This window comes from Vipera ursinii (genome assembly GCF_947247035.1).
Source record: "Vipera ursinii genome assembly, chromosome: 12".
Lineage (NCBI taxonomy): Eukaryota > Metazoa > Chordata > Lepidosauria > Squamata > Viperidae > Vipera > Vipera ursinii.
The window spans coordinates 8,991,764-9,015,984 of record NC_139525.1 but is presented as its reverse complement, the minus strand read 5'-3'; the positions used below and the strand labels follow the sequence as shown (position 1 = coordinate 9,015,984).

General features: G+C 47.5%; 1 protein-coding gene across 4 annotated transcripts in view; it reads right to left on the bottom strand.

The window, feature by feature from the left end:
- MID2 (midline 2) overlaps positions 1 to 22,361 on the bottom strand; it is a 143,133-nt gene extending 120,772 nt beyond the window's left edge. For 2 of the 4 annotated variants that reach the window (XM_083371984.1, XM_083371987.1), the window contains exon 1: positions 22,207 to 22,361. The gene's annotated coding sequence lies outside the window, so the exon portion shown is untranslated. Of the gene's footprint in view, positions 1 to 8,709; positions 8,818 to 15,925; positions 16,190 to 22,206 lie in introns of those variants that run through there. The other 2 variants (XM_083371985.1, XM_083371986.1) reach the window with 2 other exon arrangements.
- Positions 22,362 to 24,221: the final 1,860 nt, after the last annotated feature.

The window sequence follows — 24,221 nt, the reverse complement described above, 5'->3', positions numbered from 1 at the left end:
CAAGACATTAAGGTAATGTCAATTAAGGCTCGAAACAAGTCAAGGGACCTGTTTGTTTCACCCGTGCAACTGCTGAGAGCCAGGAAAATCAGCAAAGGCAGGTTGAAATGGGGAGGCACTGAGCTGGTGTCCTGCCACTAGCTTTTCCTGTGACATTGCTAAGCCTGTCAAGTCTTGTGAGAACCATTAGTCCTGGAAACGCCTCTCAAAACTCCGGGAGTTGAGCAAGGGCAGGGGAGCCGGGCATGCCAAGATTGCTATTGGGCAGGTATCCTTGCAAATGGGGTTGTGCCTTGCCTAGGAAGCACAGTGTGTGCTTTCATTCCAAGCTCTTTGATGCTGACTTTGATGTCTGCAATGGATGCCGCGTGCAGAATAGCTGATTAGATTAAAATCTGCTCTGTTGACAGTAATTAATTCCCTGTATATCAAAATGATAAAATATTAACAAGCCTTACAAGGCTGGGACATGTGCAAGACACACCAGAGATCAACCGCAGCAAAACCTGATGAGGGGAAAGCGTCTTAACGTCACAGCAAAGGAATTGGAGGAGGGGCGAAAATAGGAGGGAGGGTGGGAGGGAGGGAGGATGAATTAGAGTAGGATTTCTCAACATTGGCAACTTTGAGACGGGTGGACGTCATGAGACGTGCTGGCTGGGGAATTCTGGGAATTGAAGTCCACCCAGCTTAAAGTCATCAAAGGTTGAGAACCACTGCTCTAAAATATACCATCATGATCTTATGATATTTATATCTCTTCTCACTAAGAAGCACACTTTTTGCATATCTCGTCAATGCACACTGATTGCTTCGGAAGCCTGCCATAACAGGATAGCTGTGTTCCAGCTTGCCTACCGATTGGGGAAGTGCGGTATATTCTCATTCGAGTTCCAAATCAGAAATAAATTCTCCTACGATACTGTGGCAGCCTAACCGGGGGGGGTGAGGGGGGGTCAACAAATGAGCTGCGAGAGAAGAGCAGGCCGAGCTGGAGGGCGAAGTTAAACAAGCTGTCAGTTTAGAGTCCTTGCGTTCCCACAAAAGACCCAAGTCCATCCCCTCTTGAATTTCATTGGCTCTTCTCTAGCGCCAATTTAGCGTTGACCGTTAGTTGACTAAATTCTTGTGTATAGGCTGTGATAATAAATCTTCTGTTCTTGAACTTCATGACTTGGCTCCTGAGATTGTGGATGCTCCATCACCAGAGGTTTTTAAGAAGAGATTGGACAACCCTTTGTCTGAAATAGCATAGGGTTGAGCAGCGGGTTGGACTAGAAGACCCCCAAGGTCCCTTCCAGATCTGTTATTCTGAACGTAATGATCTTGATTCTTGGCGCCCGATAATAACCCTTCAAAAAAAGGCACCCCAAAATATCCCGGGTGCTAGTTTACTCAGTCCAGAATTCCTGAATCACCCAGCTGCCCGGCCATCCTTCGAAGGCAGCAACAATTTCACTTCCAACCTTCCACTGCTCCAGGCCTTTTCCGTGACCTCACCAATCCGATTCTCTAGATGGGCAAAAGGCACAGAGGCTGCTCAGTTGAAGGCGACGAATGCCGAAACTGCTTCACTCCAGCCAATCAACAGTGTGCAGCTTTGAGCAGGAAAAGCTTGCCAAAACACACACACCAAGAAAATAATAAACATTTATCAATATCTCCCAGAACAGAAAGCAGACTGCAGATCATCTACAATTCAGGGCAACGTTGCTTAGTCTGCTTTTAAAAAATTTTCCGTTCCCTCTCAACTGTTCCCCGGGGACCTGTCGGAAGCCTTTGTACGTTTTGAAACATGGCTCCAACAGCTGATCGGGAGATGTTCTTCCTCCTTATGGCTCTTTCCTCATTTGCATCCTTTTGTAAATAAAAGAATCCTGCTTCCTGCATTCCTGAGTTTTGCTTACATGTCTGGCCCGAAAATTCATTGTCTGCTTTGTGGTGCCCGCTGCCCTTTGCTGTGAGCCACAACGAGCCTCGTGCACGCCATATCCCCCCCCCCCGTGTCTGCAAGAGAAGCATAATACCAGCCAGACGTAAAAATACCAGCAAACTTAAGAGAGAGGTTGCCATAAAGTCTTAGATGAGTGACATGAAATGCTCTGAACTAGCTAAGGGGTCATCTGCAACCCTGAAATCTTCCTTTCTTCTTTTTTTGCCACCCTCCAATAATTTTATAATCCTATTCTATTTATTTGTTACTAAATTTATATACCACCCATCTTGCTGTCTGGGGAGACTCTAGGTAGCTTACTATTTAATGAAAATAGAAATTATGAAAGAGGGATCCAGTCTAGAATTCAGGAGAAATTTCCTGACAATGAGAACAATTCACCGGTGGAACGACCTGCCACCAGAAGCGGTGAATGCTCTAACACTGGAAGTTTTTAAGAAGAGACTGGACAGCCATTTGTCTGAAATGCGATAGGGTTTCCTGCCTGAGCAGGGGGTTGGACTAGATGACCTCCAATTTGTCAAGATGATCCAAGGTTAGGGTTGTATCAATTTCAGGGCAGAAGGACTCTTTTGAGAATCACATTCGCAAAATTAAGTAAAGTGGATATGGAAGCTAAGTGTTATTCAATATGTTTGTTCGTTGATCACGTTTGTACGGCTGCCCATCTCATGTAGCTGAGATCTGGTCTAGAATTAAGGAGAAATTTCCTGACAATGAGAACAATTAATCAGTGGAACAGCTTGCCTGCAGAAGTTGTGGGTGCTCCATCACTGGAAATCTTAAGGAAGAGGTTGGACAACTATTAGTTTGGATTGGTATAGGGTCTCCTGCTTAAGCGGGGGTGGGGTTTGAACTAGAAGATTGCTAAGGTCCCTTCCAATCCTGTTATTCTATGTTCTCAATATAAAACCCATTATAAATATAAAATCCTATTAACATGAGAAGAGATTAAAAAGGGTAAAAGATGAGCTTAGAGCAGAGCAACAGTGGTGCCATCTCTATCCCTGAACCATCCAACACCATCCTACAGCTCTTCAAATCAAGCCTCACGCCCAACTGGCACAGCCAGGTTCCTCCTTAAAGATCAGAAGGGTGGGGGCAGATCTCACATCTTGGGGCAAGTTGTTCCAAAGGGTGGGGGTCAAGGCAAAAAAGGCCCTACCTGTATAGGAAATCTCCAGCGGGGGTGGGGGGGGAAGCAAGTGACACACAAAATCCAAATCTCAGGGTGCAAATATGGAGATGTGCGAGCATATTTGGCAAATAACTATGTAGATCTCTCTACTTGCTGGAAGCTACGCTCCACAAAAAGGGTGCAACCAAGACCAAAGAATGCTATTAATTAAAGGTTCTGGCCTAAAATTAACTCCCTTGTAAAAATAAGGCATCTAGCATTGCTTGTCAACGCATTTCAAAAGGTTTCCACGCAAGGGTCAATTACAATAAATTTGGATAAATTCAATCTTTTAAATCAAGATCAATCAGAGGTGGGGTAACTTTTTTCAGAGGCCGCTCCCTGAAATGGAAGGCCTGTTCTGGGAGGGTAATGAACATTGTTGTTTTTACATTTAATTAAAACCAAATATAGTTATTAATATTATTTCCCTCCGGTCATATGCTTATTCATTTTCTCCATCTGCCACATTAGAACCTGCACTTTGGATCGCTTCCGTGGCAGCTGTGCCCAAAGTTCTCAAGAGCTTCTAATGAAGGAAAACCTAAAGCTTTTAAGAAGTCCTGGCAGCCAAAACCAACCTGAACAATGGGCACAGGTAACAGAATAACAGAGTTGGGAGGGACCTTGGAGGTGTTCTAGCCCAACCTATACCATTTACACAAATAATTGGCCAATCTCTTCTTAAAAACCTCCAGTGTTGGAGTGCCCACAACTTCTGAAAGCAAGTCTTTCCACTGGGTTAATTGTTGTCAGTTTCTCAGCCTTGGCCACTTGAAGATGGGTGGAGTTCAACTCCCAGAAATAATAATAATAATAATAATAATAATAATAATAATAATAATAATAATAATAATAATAATAATAATAATAATAATGTTGGAAGGGACCTTGGATGTCATCTAGTCCAACCCCCTGCTCAGGTAGGAAACCCTATACCATTTCAGACAAATGGCTGTCCAGTCTCTTCTTAAAGACTTCCAGTGTTGGAGCATTCACAGCTTCTGGAGGCAGGTTGTTCCACTGATTAATTGTTCTAACTGTCAGGAAGTTTCTCCTTAGTTCTAGGTTGCTTCTCTCTTTGGTTAGTTTCTATCCATTGCTTCTTGTCTTGCCTTCAGGTGCTTCTCCATGGTTGTCTAGAAAAGGAAGGAAGGAAGGAAGAAAGAAAGAAAGAAAGAAAGAAAGAAAGAAAGAAAGAAAGAAAGAAAGAAAGAAAGAAAGAAAGAAAGAAAGAAAGTTATTACTATTAACATCCTCAGGTAGCCAAGGTTGAGGAACACCACCCTAAGACCATGAGGATGAAGGAAACCAAGGGAGGAAGAACACTGCAGAGAAGACACTACAGTAGGAGAACTGTGTTAGTCTACTACTCTATGGTTTTCATCTGAGGAGGAGCAGAGTTTAATATCAGAAAGGGGATCTTTTCTTATCTCCAACATGCTGCTTCCAGTGCAGGGGTGTCCAATCATGGCAACTTTAATACCGGTGGACTTCAATTCCCAGAATTCCTCAGCCAACCATGCTGGCCATGTAGGCACCAAGCCTACTACTTAGAGCAGAAGGACTCCAATCTTGGACTACTAACATTTAGTGGTGATCCTCTCTGAAAAGGTGCTTCTTTTATCCCCACTGAGCTCTTAAATTCAGTCAAGGTATCATTCTCCATTCATCGGATGCAGGCATTAAGCAGCGTCCCTGGCCAGCTGGTTCGATCCCAAGAGGTCAACCAGTCAATCTTCTTCTTCTTCTTGAATTTGAATGCACTCTATTTCATGCAGACTTAAAAGCCTGTTTTCCTGACTTGTTTGCAAATAAATCACGATAACTAGAAACTTCAGTCGCTAAATCACTCAGGCCCTTGAAGATGAATGATACAAATTAGATCAGGAACAGCAATTAACAAAAATGCAATTGAAATAAGGAGGGGGGGGGAAATCAATTGTTAAAAGAATTATGATGAGGCGAAGCCATAAATGCAAGGCCATTATCAAGAGACAAGGATCCAACTGTCTCTCTTTCCATTTCTATGAAATATCCATGGAGCCCATTATAACAGGGGTCTCCAACCCCCGGTCCGTGGACCGGTACCAGGCTGTGGCATGCTAGCAACCGGTCTGCACAAAGAAGCAAAGCCCCATCTGCAGGATGCAGGCAGCATGCAAAACCATGCATTCTTTGGTCCGTGGAAAAAACCTCTCTCCACATAACCGGTCCCTGATGCCCAAAAAGTTGGGGACCTCTGCATTATAAGACAACCAAGGTTTTCTTGAAAGGCTTGCAGGCATTACAAACAAACCAACGTTGGAGCACAACAACGAAGTACAACGCCATGAAAAACAGCGCACGTCGGTCAAAACAAAGAGGAAGGCAAGTCTTGGGAAAACTTTCCCCTAAAGAGGAATGGGAATAAGTTCTAGGTGATCCAACTCTGGAGATTTTTAAGAAGAGATTCAGACAACCATTTGTCTGAAATGGGGTAGCATTTCCTGCCTTAACAGGGGATTGGACTGGAAGACCTCCAAGGTCCCTTCCAACTCTGTTATCCTCTTATTCTTGGCAACTTTAAAACCTGTGGACTTCAACTCCCAGAATTCCCCAGCCAGTCAAATCTCCTTCCTCATGCTGGCTGGGGAATTCTGGGAGTTGAAGTCCACAGGTCTTAAAGTTGCCCAGGCTGGACACCCCTGCTCTACATTTTTCCCTGGAAATCACAGGCCCCATTCACAGAACACGCTACAACATCACAAGCTGGGATTAAACAACCCACAGCTTAATGATGATTGCTTCTAGACTGATTCTCTTATTCTTCCCCTTGGATCCAAGAACCATACTCAGCTTGATGCAAAAAAAACAAACAAGAAGAGCAAAATTCAAGCATAATACCGTATCTACATGTGTCAGAGGGGGTCAAAAAAAATAATCAAATGATAGCCACCATCTTGACTTTTTGACTTCCCCTCCCCTCTCAGATGGGCCTGCTGAGGTATAAAATCAACCCCAGAATGATCCATCTTGGCCCAAACTAATCAAGAGAGCACAGAAGTCCACGGACCAGCACAAATTTAATTCTTGGGCTTTGATACTGAAACATTGGGCTAACAGAAAGCAGCAAAAACCACACAGCTGGGACCGTAATTCCTGAAGAAGTGCACCACGTCTCTCTCCAATCCTGCCCAGCAAGAAAGGAACGTATAATGGATGCCTTTGGCAAGTGGCATTAATGCCTGGACAGTCAGTCACCTTGCCATTAGTGGTTTTGCGAGGGAAGGCACCTAATGGAAAGCCACCCCTTTTAACTCTCTGCCCCAAAGTGCTTTTTCGAGTTCAGCTGCCTGTCTTGTAAAAAGAAAAAAAAGGGAAAGCTGTTTTGTTGTGTTCTGCTCTGTTTTAAGCAAAATTAAGGTTATTTGTTTTAGAGGAAAGATATTTAATGAGTTCCGGTTCCTCAAGGGTCATTTCTGGTACTGAAGATGTTACTTAGGCAATGAAATGTCTGCAAGCAAACAACCAAGCTTTGTTGTTGTTAGTTGCGAAGTCATGTCCGACCCATCGCGACCCTATGGACAACGTTCCTCCAGGCCTTCCTGTCTTCTACCATCTTCTGGAGTCCATTTAAGCTCACGCCTACTGCTTCAGTGACTCCATCCAGCCACCTCCTTCTCTGTCGTCCCCTTCTTCTCTTGCCCTCAACCTTTCCCAGCGTTAGGCTCTTCTCCAGTGAGTCCTTCCTTCTCATTAGGTGGCCAAAGCATTTGAGTTTTAGCTTCAGGATCTGGCCTTCTAAAGAGCAGTCAGGGTTGATCTCCTCTAAGACTGACCGGTTTGATCGCCAAGCTTAGAGAACACCAAAAACTCCATGATCCATCCATCCATCCTTCCTTCCTTCCTTCCTTCCTTCCTTCCTTCCTTCCTTCCTTCCTTCCTTCTCCCCCTTTCCCTTTTTTTCCCTTTCCTTACTGTTCCTCCCTCCCTATCTCTCCTTCCTTCCTTCCTTCTTTCCTTCCTTCCTTTTCTTTCTCTATTTAGAGTTCTGTGTGTGAAGAAGAGACACGGGGCTGATGCTCTTCTCAGAAAAACAGACCTAGGTTAGTCTACAGGAGCAAAACAATCTCAAAGAATCTGGCAGCACCTTTTCCAACTAACAAATACGATTAAAAGTGAGCTGAAGTTGAGGAAAGCCTCTGCCTTTTCATAAAAAAACACCTTAGTTGGAAAAGAGGCAACCAGACGCCTCCTAAGATTAATGCTCTGTCCACTTCTGACTTTGTTGTTTTAATGCTCTGGTAGTTTATCAGCGGTGATCAAGATTATTTTGAGGCTAGGGCTTCAAGAAAGGCAGAAGGAAATTAGGATTTTTGTTTAACTCTCTCTCTGGAAAATTACAAGAAGCCTCGGCACGGCTCATTTCTGCCACACTGCTGGAAAAGACAGTTCTTGGAAAACAAACAAGCTTGTAAAAAAAAACCCGATCAGGGCCCCAGTCGAGCAACTGGTAGCCGCGCGGTTGGTTAAATGCTGGATGATGCCACTTCTCAAGAATCCCTGGTGATCATCAGGGATACCACGAGGCTCATAACTCAGGATGGGATGGTCATCTAAATATCTGGGCCATTTTTGCTGCCAGTTTGCCATGAACCTTCAGAAAGTTTTTCACTCCTGGAAGAAGGCAGGCAATTGTTCTCTCTGCCTCTTCTGTGAAGTTGAGAGAAATCCAACTGACAAAGAAAATCTAAATATATGACAAGAAGAAGAAGAGTCTTGAAAGTAATGGGGACCTCCTTGGCCCATGAAAAGAGAGAAGGGCATTCTTACGAAGAGAGTCCCTCACACACACACACACACACACACACACACACGCACACACACAGAACTCATGGTCCAAAGCCTCTTCGGACAGCATGGCCTCTTCCCAAACTAGGAGCAGGGAATTTAGGAATGACAGCCTGTTTCCAGAAAAATGATCTCAGCGGAGGAGACGTCCTATAAATCAGGCAACAGACTACTGGAGAAAAAAAAATCTTCACTAGGGGGTACTCTGAAATGACTTGCAATATTGGTTCAAAGGTGTTGACGTTACTGCTTCATCTCCTCCTTCTCAACAGATGGAGGAGGAGGAGGAGGAGGAGGAGGAAGAAGAGGAAGAGTGGGAAGGAAGAAGTAGTAGAGAGGAGGGGGAGGGGGGAAGAGGAGGAGGAGGAGGGGAGGGGAAGGAGGAGAGGTCATGGCAATATGGGTTATACATCTGGCTCATGTCAGACAGAACATACACACATGTTCTAGCATCTGGCTCAGGATGTCAATCCCATTTGGTAGAGCTGACCAGGATATCAACTCCACAGGAAAGCTAAAACTATTTTATTTATTGAGATTGGCTTTAATAATGGAACCTTACAGGTCTGATTGCGCTGTACCTCTTCTTCCTTCTTCACTGTCTGAGCCGCTTCTGGATGCTACCTCCTTGTGGACTTTCAAAATCCTTTAGCATCTTTTGCCCAGGCAACAGATCCTGCAGACCTCTATCAAGGTCATCTTCCTTATACTACCCTGGGTTTGAAATAATCTGTTTCAAATATACTTCTCCCATTTATGGCGCCCCCCCAAAGGATAGAGATGGATTGACATCGATCATCTGGATTTGCCTCTCGAGGTTTTGTGAAGACAACCGACACCCGAGCAATGAAATCTAGAAAAAGCCACCAAGAGAGTCATCAGTTTGAGAAAAAAGAAAGCAGAAATCTGCTGGCAAAGCCTTCTGTTAAATCAGTTCCTGAAGCCCAGACATCTATCTCCCTGTCAACAAGAAACCTTGTGTGGCAAGGCAAGTCTTCTCCTCACTGGAATGAAAAACCCAAAAGGCATCTGAGAAGATCCAGGAGGAGACATCAGGCACTAAAAAGGTCAGCCTTCCGTTCCGTATTCCGAGCATGCTTGATACAGACAGCTGGACGCCACCTAAATGCAATTTCAGACTTTTTTTTTTTTTGCTTTTTTTCGGGAGGGGGGGGAAAGCTAGCCCCACGCATGTTCCGAGAGAAAGCTTCCATTTCATCCGAGTTGAGGAAGGCGGGGGGGGGGAGTCAAGCTGAGCCCAGCTCCCAAGAAAGTCAGAAGATGTTTTCGGAGAAAAACAAGTAGGCCGAACAAAGCTGCCTCGCAACCGTGCCAAATTGCCTTGCCAGCCATTCTCCTCCCTGCAAGACTAGGCCAATTTGGCTTGGGGAGCGGAATTCCTCCGAGCGTGTTCTACCTTATGCCTGAACAAGGCAAGCCTTGGCTTGTTGAGAGCAACAGAGCAAGCGCTGCCATAGAGAGAGAGTAGGAACAGACTAGGAGCCTCTCCTGACCTTCTCCGCTTGCCAACTTCAGATCTTAGCCAACTCCAAATCTTAGCGCCCCTCTCATCATCAACCCTGTGAAGCCCAAGGCTTTTAAACTACAGCCGCTCTGGGCTCAGCGAGGCCCAGGAACAAAAAAGCAAAAACCCATGAAACTGAACTTTAAATGCCACAGCCAAATGTGGAAGGGCTCTTGATCTGAAGGAGTTCTTCATATTTTTGCATAAAGTTCACCAGGAGCCAGAGAACGCCCTGCTCTGGAGAGATGCATCAGAAGAATTTGAGAGGCGCTACAGTGGAAGATTTAAAGAACGGAGGCAAAGCTCTCTCTTGCAGACAGAGATTGTAAATCTGCAACGGCTCAGGCTGGGACTGTGCCTTGTGGATAATTTGAAATCACTCCAACCCATCCTGGGAATCAAGTCAGGCGTAAATATGGTCTCTGCAGTCCTCGCAGCCAGCAATTTTACTACACTTTCTAATTCAAAGTTATTTCCTAAGAGTTTCCATTTTCCAGGCCACGTTGACACAATGTGTTCTTCCAGTTTAATCAACACTCAATATACTTGGACTGTGAATTTGCTCAATAACCTAGGTTTAGATGCACGGTGATTTAATGAAGAATGCAGCCACAGTCCCAAACGTTACACCTACAGAGGACCTCCCAAAGCTACATTTTTCAAATGGCCCCAATTGAGGGATTTTTTGCACAAGATTTCCCCAGATCTTAGCACACTCATTCTCATGTGAGATCTAAAAAGGATAATCACTAAAATGTGGGCCCCTTGGTGCTCTCTGAGCTTGGTTGTTTTCTTGAAGATGTTTCATTACCCAAACTATGTGACATCATCAGTGCTAGAAGGCAGTGGAGAAGAGGAGGAGGAGGAGGAGGAGGAGGAGGAGGAGGAGGAGGAGGAGGAGGAGGAGGAGGAGGAGGACGACGACGACTGTGGGGTCCTTGGTGCTCTCTGAAAGTCTTGTTGCCTTTAAAATAAAAGCCCCTTTGGAACATGTCCTTAGGTCTAACCTAAATATTCACACGTACAATGAAGACTTTTTAGGGATTTCAAAAAGCTGCATTTTATGACCCCAAAAGATTACCAACCATACAAGATGTCAAGCTCTTTCTGATACATCTGCCAGTCAAACTCAAGATATAACACCATTTGTTTTTATTAAAAATAATTCTCCAATTCCAGATCTCTTAGTTCAATGTGCTGGTAAGCTGTTTGTCACTGTTCTTCTTATTCAACCAGGATATCCTGCAGCCCAAACTGATTTACCTCCTTGGGCCATCAGAAGCTTATCTGTATTTCCCCCAAAATAAGACTGGGTCTTATATTAATTTTTGTTCCAAAGGACACATTAGAGCTTATTTTCTGGCTAGGTCTTATTTTTGAGAAAATATGGTACTAAATGCATCCATCTGGCTGACTATCTTAATTGTGGCTTATTTGGGGGGTGGGGCTTATATTATAAGCCTCCTGAAAAATCCTACTAGCGCTTATTTTCCAGTTGGGTCATATTTTCAGGGAAACACGCTAGAGGTCTTCTTGAACTTGGATATTTTGCCACTAGCCCTAGTTATAAAGATATGCAACCTAAATTACACCAAACAGATCACCGTCAGCTTAAATGAAGTGATTGGATTATATATTTCAATGCATTCTCTAGAAGGCTATGCCGAAAAATATTATTGTACACATAGTGAAATAATGAAAGCCCAGAGTCTATATTACTAGTTTAATCCAAAATGACTTTCCTTGCTTTTTAGCTCCATGTAGATTTCATTTGCACAAGCTTATTACTGCAAAAAGTCACCCACTGTTCAACATGTTCTATACTATATTTTTATTAAGGGAAACGCGGGGAAAAGAGGTTTTTTAAAGAACATTGTACAGACTGAGCAAAGGTTAAAATTCTCCTCTTTTTAACGGGAGCAAACTATTACGTGATTATCCCTCTTCCCTCAACCCCAAGGTTTATGTTTCCAAAACACAGAAAAACCAAACCAAAGCAGCATCTTGAGTCTCAGCTTAGAGACCAAAGAGAAAAAATAAATAAATCTTTCTTTAAAGCAAGAGGGGAATGTTTTCACTTTAATCTGAAGTTCCCGTCAAGGTATCAGAGTGTCAGCAAAGCAGAACAGAAGGAACCAAGCCCAAACATACATACCATCAACCTGGTGCAAACCTATGAAAAAGTCAATTACTGTAATAGAATTTAGAGCCTCTGAATGTTGATTCCGATACAGGTATAGTCCTCAGTTTATGACAGCAATCAAGCCAAAACTTCCATTGCTAAGCAAGATAGTTGTTAATTGAGGTTTTTTTTCCCCATTTTACGAACTTTCTCGCCACAGTGGTGAAGTGAACCATTGCACTTCTTCAGTTAGCGACCCGGTCGTTAAGTAAATCTGGTTTCCTGGTTGACTTTGCTTGTCGGAAGGTCACAAAAGGGAAAATCACATGACGGAGGGACGCCGGAACCGTCATAAATACGATTCGGTCGCCAAGCATCTGAATCTTGATCATATGACCCTGGGGATGCAGCAGTGGTCGTAAGTGTGAAAAACGGTCGTAAGTCGCTTTGCCCAGTGCCCTTGTAACTTCAAACGGTCACTAAACAAAAGGTTACAATTCAAGGACTGCCTGGACACCTTTGCCAGCTATTTTTGCCATTCCTAAACTTGACAGATTTCTCTCTTCCCTCCGACCCCCAGCTTCTGCCTGACTAATGCAAAAGTGGACTTGCTTTATTAAAAAGAGATTTTCTAGATCATTAACACTACCACAGCCTGGTTAATATAGCCATAAAATAGCAAATCAATGGGGATGCGTCTCTGCGGTTAACTTGGCTGTTAAAAATGAGATCCGGTCATTACAGGAGCTCAGATGCCGATGGAGAAACAGGCAGGTATGCTTAATCCACCAGAGAAATTAAAAGAGATAAGACAGAGTCAATCACAGACAAACATGGCTGCCAGGCTGAAGTAGCAGTAACATAAAAGCATCCCTAGGACAGAATTGCCTAGTAAATTTCTGGGATGCTCCCCTCTCGGCTAACCTTAGGAGCTGCAAAGAAGTTATAAAAATCACAGGTCAGTTTTTCCAGAGCCATCTTTCTGTCTGGCTCTCCTTTTCAATAAACTACAACCTTCTTTCTAAAGCAGTCTCCATGTTTGTTTATTCCCGGCTTGGACTGGACCGTGATGAAGATTTTTCTTTCAACAATTCAAAGGGTGTCGGGCTAAGTTTCATTGCAAAAGACCGGCTACCATCTCAGCTCAGTTTCTTTGCTTGAAAATACCCTTCCCTGGAGAAGAACTGTCAGGCCAGCCAATTGACCCTCTAATGCAGGGATGGGCAACTATGGCCTCTTTATAACCTGTGAATTTCAATGCTCAGAATTCCTGAGCCAACATGGCAGCCTCAGGAATTCTGGGAGTTGGAGTCCCTAGGCCATAAAGGGGGCATGGTTAGTCCACTGTGGGACTAACAGATTTTCCCCACACTCTTCCAGCTGTGCTGGGAAAATGCTATAAAGCAGGGTTTCCCAACCCCCAGTCCATGGTCCAGTACCGGGCCACGGGCTGCCAGCAACCGGTCTGCACAAACAAGGAAATCCCACCCGCTGGATGAAGGCAGCACTCAAAACCACACACCATGGAAAAACCTCTCTCCACATAACCAGTCCCTGGTGCCCAAAAGGTTGCAGACCTCTGCTGCAAAGAGCCATTTAATGTCCTTGCGCCCAGGTTGGCACAGGACTGTTCTTTCGGCATGCCCATAATAATTCAGGACAAAGACTAGGATTCACATCCTGTAAACCGAGACATGATGGGGTTGGCTGGCTTCACAAGTTGCATGATCTGAGGGACTGGTTATGGCAAAGTTGTGGCTTACCATACGGTGACTTATTCAATAAACCTTATATCATGGTTTAGCATAAAGCCTGGACAGGTATGTAGGGTAAGAGGTCATAAAAATCTAGGCATCTACCTCTCTAGAGCCCTGAGTGCAAGCTCTAATGCCTCCAAGGATTATTGTCGAAACAAAGGAGTTATTCCATGTATGACTGTAGAATCGTTCTTCCATTTGAAATGATTTATGTACTGTACATGAAAAGAATAACATTTCATTTTCATCCTGGCCTCACCCATGACTTTGGGGAGAGTTGGCAGGCCGCTCCAAGACCTTACGCAACTCTTCCAACACCCCAGCCCTGTGTAGAAGACATTCATTCAGCTTTTAAGAAACCTGACTTTGCTTCGCCAATGGCTGGACCTACATCAAATCTAAAGCACCAGAAGGCAAGACAAGAAACAATGCATGGAAACTGATCAAGGAGAGAAGCAACCTAGAACTAAAGAAAGACTTCCTAACACTGAGAACAATTAACCAGTGGTTTGCCTCCACAGGTTCTGGGTGCTCCACCACTGGAGGCTTTTAAAAAGAGACTGGACTGCCACTTATCTGGAATGGTATAGGGCAGGGGTCTTCAAACTTGGCCCTTTTATGACTTGTGGACTTCAACTCCCAGAATTCCTTAGCCAGCATGCCTGACTGAGGAATTCTGGGACTTGAGGTCCACAAGTCATAAAAGGGCCAAGTTTGAAGACCCCTGGTATAGGGTCTCCTGCCTGAGCAAGGGGTTGGACTAGAAGACCTTCAAGATCCCTTCCAGCTCTGTTATTTTGTTTGTTCTGTTAAATCTCTTCTCCCACCAGGCAGTTGCAAGGGTGGAAGCCACAAAAAAACAAGGCTAGCCTGGTCCAAACAGTCCCAAGAATCATTGGGCAGCCACCTGTTGAAATGTACAAATACACACAGAGAGAGAACAGACCCACCCACCCACACACACATGCACACACCCCAAGGAGAAGGCAACAAGCATGAACAATAACCTGCCAGGAATTTAAAGCTTCCGGAAATCAGCACGGGGTAAGCTTTGCCCACGTCTGCCAGGCAGCAAAAAGGTTGTGCCCAAAGCTGAGAGGAGGCCATGAAAAGAACTTTTGAAGGCAGTAGGGCCCTGGTTTCTTTCCCTCCAAGCTGACAGACCTCCTTTTCCCCTCACAGCCTGTTCCCCCGATTGCAAGCCTGCCCTTTCATGCTTCGCATACAAAGATGAAGCCGTTTCACAAACAGCCCATGCTGGAGAGCTCAGCCCTTCGCCTCCCCTACTGGGTTTCCTGCTCGTTAATCAACGCAGCTTTAATGGAGCTGTTCGCTCGAACAGAAGAAAACCGGTAGCCTCATTATGGAGAAGTATGCCAAGCTTCCTGGGAAGCAAAACCATTTTTAAAACGAAAATATCAACTCAGGGTGCAGCCACGTTTACCCACTGAGGAAATCCCTAGCCAGTTTCTCTCCAGGCTTATGTTTGAGAGATGGAAGGGAGAATTTAAGAGAGGTGAAAAGCGTAGATTTCAAGGACCTGCCGGCTTTAGAAAAGAGAATGGAGAAGAAAGGTGTTTTTCTCCCCACCCCCCCACCCCAAATCCAGGATCAGCTCCCTGAACTGGGAAGGTGCTTTTGACCAGACCAGGGCTGAATTATGCAAAATCCAACTAGATTTGGGGGAACTGCTAACAGCTCAGCGATGGTGAACATATTCTGCATGCAAGAGAGTTAGAGGTTCCATCCTTGACCTTTTTAGGTGAAAAAAAATCACCCAGGCCCTGATGAAAAAGGCCTTCACTATGCAAACAGAGAGGGAGAGAGACAGCGAGAGACAGGAGAGAGAGAGAGAGAGAGAGAGAGAGAGAGAAGAGACAGAAATACCAAACAGAGAAAGACAGAAATAGAAAGACAGAGATAGATAGAGATACAGAGAAAGGGAAAGAATCAAAGAGAGAGAGAGTGAGAAAGACAGAGATATTCAGAGAAAGAGAGAGACACACAGAGAAAGAGAGAGTCAGAGATTGAGAGAGAGAGAGAGAGAGATTCAGAGAAAGAGAGAGACACACAGAGTCAGAGATTGAGAGAGAGAGAGAGAGAGATTCAGAGAAAGAGAGAGACACAGAGAGAGAGTCAGAGATTGAGAGAGAGAGATTGAGAGAGAGAGAGAGAGAGAGAGAGAGAGAGAGAGAGAGATTCAGAGAAAGAGAGAGACACAGAGAGAGAGTCAGAGATTGAGAGAGAGAGATTGAGAGAGAGAGAGAGAGAGAGAGAGAGAGAGAGAGATTCAGAGAAAGAGAGAGACACAGAGAGAGAGTCAGAGATTGAGAGAGAGAGAGAGAGAGAGAGAGAAAGATTCAAAGAAAGAGAGAGACACAGAGAGAGAGTCAGAGATTGAGAGAGAGAGAGAGATTCAGAGAAAGAGAGAGACACAGAGAGAGAGAGTCAGAGATTGAGAGATATTGAGAGAGAGAGAGAGAGAGAACGTAGCCTGCAATCAAATTTAGAAACATGTAAACGACATGCAACTTCTAGGTTCCACAAAAAGACTTACCTCTTATCTTACCACAGTATGGCAGCCAGAGAGCAGAGGAACTAAAAACTATGCACAAGCAAATATTTACTCAAGCACTGAAAGCGCCCTGGTATCCAAGGCCAAACAAAGACATTTCCCTGGTATAAACACAGCCACAACTAGTCCATGCCCTCAGAACCAAAGCATGCCCAAGAATGAGCAGAGGCTCGTGAAACATCAACTGCAGGTAACGCAAGCAAGCAAGTAAAGTTATATCCCTTCTAGAGAAAGAAGAGATAAGGCTGCTTCCTCATTCCAATTTGTCTTCCTTCTTTACCGGATTCCATTTCTTTTACCCTTCCAAAGAATTCGAGCAGCGTATGCCAGCGAAGGTATACACGGGCGCTTCCGACTGCCAAATTGTTATTTGCACTGGCAAAATTCCCCACAAGGGTATGTTTCCCTTAGGCAAGAGAACAGGAAGAAACTCATCCACCTCCGATTGACTAGGCTAAGCTTCTCCCACCATTTTGGAGACTTCTTCAATTCCGCAAGATGTCTTAACACGTGGACTCCTCTCAACGGTGAAGGAGGTCTACAAATCCACCCTAGATGCCGCACAAAATAACGAGGCAGGTCTTCCGCATGTCCCCAAAAGGCACAAGTGTCGCATTTTCGATGCCATTGCTCAAACACGTTTGTTTTTAAAAGAATTGCTGTACACACACACACACACACACACCAAAAAAGTCATTCCCTGCCTCAAGGAATTTATAATCTTAAATTCAGTCGAAAGGAAGATAAGTAGGGAAAGTGGCAGAGATAAGAGGCGAAGAGAAAAATCATGTTTGGTTTTGCAAGCCAAAACACAACAGAGCGCAAAAGTAAGCCATTTGTCTGGAATGGTATAGTTTCTCCTGTTTGAAGGAGGCTCGGTTGGACTAGACTAGCCAAGGGGGGGGGGGAAAAAAACAAGAACTTTTGTTTCTACTTGGAAACCGCTTCTGGACTTTGTGCTTGAGGTGGGGGAAAAAAAATGACACTTTGATTTTGGGTTTTACAGATGAGACAGATTTGTTGTTATAGAACTGGCTAGTTTGTACTATTATGCAAAAGTAAAAAGTTGAGGTTTGAGATTACTGTTTTATTCTACCGCACTAGAGGGAGTCCAGAGTCAATGCCTTTTTTTTTTCCTTTCTTTTCTACATGTCTATGGAGGTTCTCAGTCATCCAGGTCGTGGTTGCCCCAAAGATGCTTTTTCATGAGGCAACTGGGCTTTCTTGTTTTTCTTTGAAGACGTCTGAAGAAGCTTCTTGGAGGAGAAGCGATAAGGAAATTCCAGTTACCTTGTGAAAAAGCACCTTTGGGACTTCTTTTCCACACTTCTCCTCTCCAATTTCCCTCCCCCTTTTTCCCCCTACTGTTTGCTTATGTATTTTTGTATTTTATATTATAAACTGGAAGGGACGCGGTGGCTCAGTGGGTTAGGATGCTGAGCTTGTCGATCAGAAGGTTGGCAGTTTGGCGGGTCGAATCCCGAGTGCCGCGTAGCAGAGTGAGCGCCTGTTACTCGTCCCAGCTTCTGCCAACCTAGCAGTTCAAAAGCACGTAAAAACGCAAGTAGAAAAATAGGGACCACGACAGTGGGAAGGTAACAGCGTTCCGTGCGCCTTTGGCGTTTAGTCATGCCGGCCACATGACCACGGAGACGTCCTCGGACAAGCGCTGGCTCTTCGGCTTTGAAACGGAGATGAGCACCGGCCCCTAGAGTCGGAAACGACCAGCACGCATGTGCGGGGGAACCTTTACCTTTTATTATAAACTGATCAAAACTGTAAACACCAGAACTCAGTCATACGTTCCTTTCCTGGAGCGGCTCCATCGTAATTTCAAACCGTCCCAGGACAAACCGTCTCGCACTGCAATATTTCCAGTTCCATCTCAGGGTGGATCGAGAGATGATGTCGCTTAGGAAGATTATTTTGGAACAGGGGTCTAAGAAGGTCACATGGGATCAACGCTAAAGGAGGCCTGATTGACCCATAAAGCTAAGCCATAATGTGAGGTTTTGGGTTTATGTTTGGCCTCGCATGATGTATGAACCCAGCAACTGCGATCAGTAATTACTTTTGGCTTAGCCATATGTAGCTTTAAAAAATCCTAGCAGAGTGCCAACACCTAACAGCAAGAAAGGAGAAGTTGGGGAGAAGAGAGAGACAGAAAGGTTTGGGATTGAAAAGCAAGTGGAGAGCCGCTATCCTTGGAACGGATGGGCACCTGTTTTTCACATGAATTGGACGTCTAAACATTTAGCGGAAGCTGAAGATCACACGTGTCAAGCTCACTGAGAGATGGATACCCGTATCCAGGGGAACAGCCCCATCCTTGATTTTTTAAAAAAAATTCCATTTATATCCCGCCCTTCTCCGAAGACTCAGGGCGGCTTACAAGCTTAGCAGTAGCCTTCATTCTATGTATATGCCTGCTTATTAGGGCTTTCAGACACCCCCTAGCGGCATTATTACAAAGTCAGCTTAATTGCCCCCAACAATCTGGGCCCTCATTTTACCTACCTCGGAAGGATGGAAGGCTGAGTCAACCTTGAGCCTGGTGGGACGCGAACCTGCACTAATTGCAGGCAGCTGGTGTTACTTAAGGAGGCATTAGCCCACTGCTCCACCAAGGCTCTTGATTTGAAAGCTTAGTCATCTGCAGAAAAGGAAAGTTTCGACCGTATGTGCTCATATTTACCCTAAAAGAAGTTGACCCCAAATTTAGGGCCATCCCTTCCTCTTCAAAGTAAGATTAGTCAGGGGGAAAAAAACACAACCCACCCTCATTTGCTTCTATTACTGTTCCATGAACTAAAGACACCCTTCTCGCATTCAAGATAAATTATTGGAGGGGGGGGTTAAGGAAAGTATCCGTCCTTTCAGATAAATGCCACTATCAAAAGCATTCTTTTCTCCTGAAAAATTCAGCGCCGCTAAACCCCAGCGCAAAGGGAGCCATCAGGAAATCTTGCCGGAGGCTTGTCAATATTACCTGCGCTCCCTCACCTGGAATAATTCAAATCTTCCCCCTTAAACCCCCCCCCCCACACACACACACGCTCTTTCAAAGCAATCTAAGAGCTCCCACAGGAAAAAATGGGAAATCATCCTACTTTTCTGCCCAATTGTCTGTCCTTGAGCTGGGCACGCCGCTGCCAAGTTAAAAGAGGCAAGCTGCCCCATCCGCCATCCCTGCCCTCTAAATTACAAGCTGCTCGATGGCCACCCTGTGTGCCAACGACTTCCTGCCGGTTGCAAGACACAGGCAGGCCAGGAGATGTAGGGAAGAACTGGGGAGAACTTGGTCTAGTGGTTAAGGCAGTAGGCCAGCTAAAAATCAGGAGTCCTCAGGATTCTAGTCCTGCTTTAGGCATGCAAGGCAGTTGGGTGACTTTGGGACAATTACCAGGAGGCGGTGAATTCTAGTCCTCCCTAAGGCCCGAAAGCCGGCTGGGTGACTTTGGGACAATCACCAGGAGACGGTGAATTCTAGTCCTGCTTTAGGCCCGAAAGCCGGCTGGGTGTTTTGGGGCCAATCACCAGGAGATGGTGAATTCTAGTCCTGCAGTAAGCATGAAAACCAGCTGGGTGACTTTGGGCCAATCACCAGGAGACAGTGAGTTCTAGTCCCACCTTTATGAATCCTGGCTGGGTGACTTTACGCCAGTCTCTCTCCCTCTCTCTCTCTCTCAGCCCAACTCACCTCACAGGGTTCTTGTTATAAGGAAAATAGGAGGAAGGAGTATTATGTACGTATGCTACTTTGAGTTGTTTATAAAAATAACAAAGGCAAGATAAAAATACATACCTACAAACAAACAAGGGCATGAACAGACGCTTAGCTGTCAACTACCCCACTGAACAATCAGTAGGAGCGTAAGGGTGGAGTTAGATATTCGGTTTCACTCCTTGGAGCAAGAACAGCTTTTAAAAAACAACAGCAAACAACATTGCACTTGCAACACAACTCTTGCCTTAAATGCTTAAGCGGCTCTCTCACTTCACAAGAGACTCTCTTGAGGAAGTTCTCTCTGAATCGCAAAAAAAAAAAAACATCTTTGCCACTTGAGGTGGTTCCCACACACAACTCTTAATTGCCCTTACACCCCTAGGAAACCAGGCAGAAGTGACAACTAGCCTCCCCTCCTGTTTTGAGTATCAAAAGGAGAGGTGTTAAAAGCATTTTACTTCCGCAATAAACAACTGTGAAATCTGGGCATTACACTGTCGGGAGAAATGGCCTCAAGTGGTTGAAATGGCCTCTAGAGTACCATCCTAGCATGGAAGGATGGGGGCCTAACTGCCTTGGGGCATCAGCTGGCCTTTGACCCCAAGTGATCCTGGCCTGCTTTTTCTGCTAGGCAAGATGGTGAACGTAGAGAGTGAGGGGTGGAGATGGGGCTCTAAGAGAGGTTGGCCAACCTCACTCAAGGGCGATGCAAGCAGGAACCAGCTGGCCCAAATTCGAAGGCGTGCCTTTTCTCAACCTTCCTGTTACTTATTTTGACTTCAGCAGGCAAGAACCAGATCCCACAATCCAATTTTTTGAGCTAGGACTTCTCAGTTTCAATTATCCAAAAGCCAACCATGCCCGCCCAAGCTGCAAGCACAGTTTAAAAATACCTAACCTGGAAGAGGCAAGCAGAAGATAAACCAAGTAACTTAGCCTGATATACTGGGGAAGTGGTTGTCGTTCTATGGAGAACCTCAGAAAGCCCCCCACTTTTGCAAGTGTTCTCAATTCCACACACACACACACACACACACACACACACAAAGCCCCAGGAGGGTGTTAACACCAGCAACAAACATCACGGCTAAATTTTCTTGGCAAGACCAGCCCAGCCCCATAAACGGATTAATTGCCCACACCTGTCCAGCGCAATTGCTTTCATCCTGATCTCTACTTTCCTGTGTAAACCCCAACCCTCCCCAGAGCACCCCTTTGGGAGGAGGGCACTCTACCTGATCTCCAGGAGAAGAGGACCAAATGGTGCTGCTGACCCAATTCGGAACTTGCAAAAAAAAAAGCGAGGGGGGGGGGAAGGGGCATCGGAGTGCCAATTCCAGATGGTCAGAACTGCAATTCCAGTGCCTGCTTGAGGAGGAAGAGGAAGCACACGCCACATGTTGCTGACAGCCCACTGGCGTGCATGCCTCTTCCTCCGGAGAGAGGAGCCCGGCAAGCAGCGCTAAGCAGGAGACTAAACCGCGACTCTCTCAAACGCCGGAGGAGGAGGAGGAGGAGGAGGAGGAGGAGGAGGAGGAGGAGGAGGAGAGAGCATTAACTACACACCGGCCGCTTCTGTCTTTCCCAACTCAGCCGTTCGGGCCGGGAGTCACACCTGGGAGAGAAAGAAGAACTTGTCTCGACTGGCATTTTCCCAGGCTCGGCACTTCCCTCCCCCTCCGCTCCGCCTGGCAGCGACTCCGAGCCTTCCTCCGCAAGGGGGGTGAGGGGTGGGCGCCGAGACCGCCGCCTGGGGCAAATGGGGGACCGCAAAAGACCAGCCGGGGGAGGAGGGGAGGGCGAAGGGTCCGCGAAGCCAGGCGAGAGGCTCGCACGTGTCTCGGCGACCCCGCCACCCTTCCGTCCGTCCGCCCACCCCCAGCCGGCTTCCCAGGGCCGAGGAAGAGGCGCGATCCAGAGGAACTTTCGGGCAGCGACTTGGCCACGAAGCCAGGCGCAAAGCCAGGGGGGGGGGAAAGAAGGGGGCACGGATGCGCCCGCGGGCCGGGAAAGGATATGGGGAAGGGAGGGGAGGGCACCCATTTTGCAGGCTGCTCCCCTGCGCTCCTCTCCCCTCCCTCCCTCCCTCCCTCCCTCCGCCCCAGCAAATGCCACTCGAGTTGCGCACCTTCCGGAAAGCGGCGGAGGGAGAAGGGGCAAGCGCCGGGCATGTGACCCTCCCGGCCCCCCCTTCCTCCTCCTCCGGCCACCGCGCGCCTTGCTTTCCGCAGCTCTGCCCTTTTAACCCTTCCCTTCCCTTCGCCCAGCCCTGGAGAGCCGAGCCCCCCCCCTACCCACCCACCCACCCACCCCCCGCTTGCAGCAAAGCCCACCCTCGCCTCTGCCCCAGCGGAAGACCCCCAACCCAAGCCGGCTTCTCCACCCACCCACCCACCCCGGAGCCAGCGGGCGCGCAAAAGCCGTCTCCAGGGGGGTGGCGGGGGGTGTCCCTTCCACGGGGCGGTGGCCGCCACCCGCCGGCTTTCCCGCGACCTCTTCCACCCCTCCCCACCCCCCACCCCCCCTGCCGACTCACCAGCCGGAGCGAGGAGCCTCCGCGCCGCCACCGCCGGCCCCAGCGCCGCCGCCCGCCTGTCATCTTGTTCGGAGGCGCGAAGAGGAGGAGCCGGCGCCGGTGGCGGCGGAGAAGGCGAACGCCGGGGAGCCGTCGGCCGGTCGGCAGGCTGGGAGGGAAGGAGGGAGGGAGGAGGAAGAGGAGGCAGGGAAGAGGCGCGGCCGGCCCGGGCGAGGGGAGGAGAAAGGCAGGAAGGAGCCGGAGCCGCGCCTCCTCCTCCTCCTCCTCCTCCTCCTCCTCTCGGCTGGAGAGCCTTCCAAGCTCGGAAAGCGCAAGGCGCATCTCCGGAGCGCGCCATCCCCGCTGGCGGGTGGCGCCCCCCTCCCCCGGAAGGGCAGAACCCCGATGCAGCGCTTTCCCGGGAGCAGGAAGGGGGGGGAGGAAGAAAAAACGGCCCCGGGGACCCCAAGACCCCTCCGGCGGGTCCATAAAGGGGGCTGGGGAAAACGTTTCTGCTTCAAGTTACGAGTAGGGGCGGACTTCGCCCGGCTTTGGGAAGCAGCCGCTTGGAACACTTGCCCGCTTTTTTTTCTCCTCGGGATCGCCGCTGCTGCTGCTGCAGCCCCCCCCGGTTTGGGGACCCTTGGCTGCCTCCCGGGCGCGGGCAGTAAGGCGGGGCAGCGCCTGCTGGCCGGTCTGTTTCGCCCGGCTTGCAGCTACAGAACGTCGATCCGCGGCTCGTTCCAGGCTTTTATTAAAGGAGGAGAATGTTGTTGCGGGGTGGGGGTGGGGGAGGCTGGGGGGGGGAAGAGACAGAATTCCCTCCATCTCTCTCTCTCTCTCTCTCCCTCTCTCTCTCTCCCTCTCTCCCTCCCTCTCTCTCTCTCCCTCCCTCCCTCCCGCTCTCTCCCTCCCTCCCTCTCTCTCCCTCTCTCTCCCTCTCTCTCTCTCCCTCTCTCCCTCCCTCCCTCCATCTCTCTCTCTCCCTCCTTCCTCTCTCCCTCTCTCCCTCCCTCTCTCTCTCTCTCTCTCCCTCTCTCTCTCCCTCCCTCCCTCCATCTCTCTCTCTCCCTCCTTCCTCTCTCCCTCTCTCCCTCCCTCTCTCTCCCTCCCTCCCTCCCTCTCTCTCTCCCTCTCCCTCCCTCTCTCTCTCCCTCCCTCTCTCTCTCCCTCCCTCCCTCTCTCTCTCTCTCTCTCCCTCCCTCTCTCCCTCCTTCTCTCTCTCTCTGTCTCTCCCACCCTCTCTCTCTCTCCCTCTCTCCCTCCCTCTCTCTCTCTCTCTCCTTCTCTCTCTCCCTCCCTCTCTCTCTCTCTCTCTCCCTTTCTCTCTCCCTCTCTCCCTCCCTCCCTCCATCTCTCTCTCTCCCTCCTTCCTCTCTCCCTCTCTCCCTCCCTCTCTCTCTCTCCCTCCCTCCCTCCCTCTCTCTCTCCCTCCCTCTCTCTCTCCCTCCCTCTCTCTCTCTCTCTCTCTCTGCGATTTAAGATAAAAAAGAGCGCGATCCGAGGTGTTGGCTCGTCAACTTGGCCCTCGCTGACCTTGGGGAAAGGTCATAGCGACCAGCTGTGTTGTAAGGGTGGAGGGGCCAACTGCAAAAAAAACGAGAGCAGCAGATGCCCCAAAAGAGGAGGGGGTTAGGGTTAAGGCTGGCAGCTGTTTGCAGGTTATTTGCCAATAACTGGTTGTTCCCTGCAGGAGAATTAGACTTTTTTTTTTTTAAAAGGATTGCCATCTTTAAAAAACAGTAAAGTCTTGTGTTCAGCTTTCCATCAGCGTCATTTTCCTGTTCACAGTACAGAGGTTTTTCTCCCTACTTTTCAACCCCGAGATTTCTTTGTGGTCTCCTGTCCAGGGACCATCCAGGCTTCATCCTGCTTTGCTTCCTAGATCAAGCAAGATAAGCCAGATGCTGCCACCTACTGACTGCTGTGGGGTATGGCAGGTAGTCCTCCACTTACGACCATTGCTTTTAAAAACTTTCATTTCATTTCATTTATTTGATTTCTATACCGCCCTTCTCCCTAGGGACTCAGGGCGG